The 1,008-nt window shown below is 45.0% G+C and overlaps 1 non-coding gene across 1 annotated transcript; it reads right to left on the reverse strand.

The window, feature by feature from the left end:
• Positions 1-269: 269 nt before the first annotated feature.
• LOC130464569 (small nucleolar RNA R71) lies at positions 270-372 on the reverse strand. Its single transcript, XR_008924962.1, has one exon. It is a non-coding gene; the product is annotated as a small nucleolar RNA R71 (small nucleolar RNA).
• Between the last annotated feature and the right edge of the window lie 636 nt (positions 373-1,008).

Raw genomic sequence — 1,008 nt, forward strand, 5'->3', positions numbered from 1 at the left:
GATCAACTTGGTTCAAAGCCACCCTTTTTGTGGAAAGAGCAACGAGTCACCCCACGAGCTCGTTAAACAATTCAAGCACTATTGTGACACAATCGAACACAATGGTGTGACATCAGACTATGTGAGGTTGACATTGTTTCGTTTCTCTCTCCTTGGGAGAGCTAGCGATTGGCTTGACAAGGAGGTCAAGCCAAATTCACTTCGTACTTGGAATGAAGTGACTAGTGCCTTTTTGAGCAAGTTCTACTCCCATGGAAAGACGGCGGAATATCGCCACAAGATTCAATCCTTTGAGCAAAAGAGGGATGAATCACTTTTTGAAGCTTGGGACCGATTCAAAGAATACCAAAGGGAATGCCCTCACCATGGGATCCCTAAGTGGTTGTTACTTCAAACCTTCTACTTGGGATTGAGCCCATCCTCAAAGACGAGTCTAGATGTGGGGGCGGGTGGTCCCATCATGAACAAGACCGATGATCAAATTGAAGAGATAATTGAGGGTGTGGTCCAAAATTATCAAGCTTGGCACGTTGGTGCAAGGGACTATGATGGCAAGCGTAGGAATGATGATGGTAAAGGGTCGGTATATGCTATGGAGCAAGCTAGGATCATTGAAAAGCTTAGCTCGAGGTTGGAAAAGCTTGAGAGAACACCTAGTCAACCACCATCACCATCAACAATCCCACCGCCTTCGGCTACTCTTCTTACTAAGGGGAAGAGCAAGGTGAGTTCCTATGACACAATGCCTCCGGGCACTTCTTTTTGTGATAATTGCCAAGATTATAGTTATTTCCCCAATGCTTGTCCCTTTGTTCATAATGTGTATTTTGTGGATTATGGCCCTTCGCGTGAAGGAGATTTTGATATGGAATATGCTCATGCCTTGAATGAGAGGTCTAGAAATGATAACCCCAACAATCAATACTTTTCTAGGCAAGCACCTAGAGGGCTCCCTATGTATGGATCCCACCAAGGCTATGGCCAAGGAAGTGGTATGATATCCAAGGT

Source organism: Spinacia oleracea, chromosome 6 (genome assembly GCF_020520425.1).
Source record: "Spinacia oleracea cultivar Varoflay chromosome 6, BTI_SOV_V1, whole genome shotgun sequence".
In the NCBI taxonomy this organism is placed as follows: domain Eukaryota; kingdom Viridiplantae; phylum Streptophyta; class Magnoliopsida; order Caryophyllales; family Amaranthaceae; genus Spinacia; species Spinacia oleracea.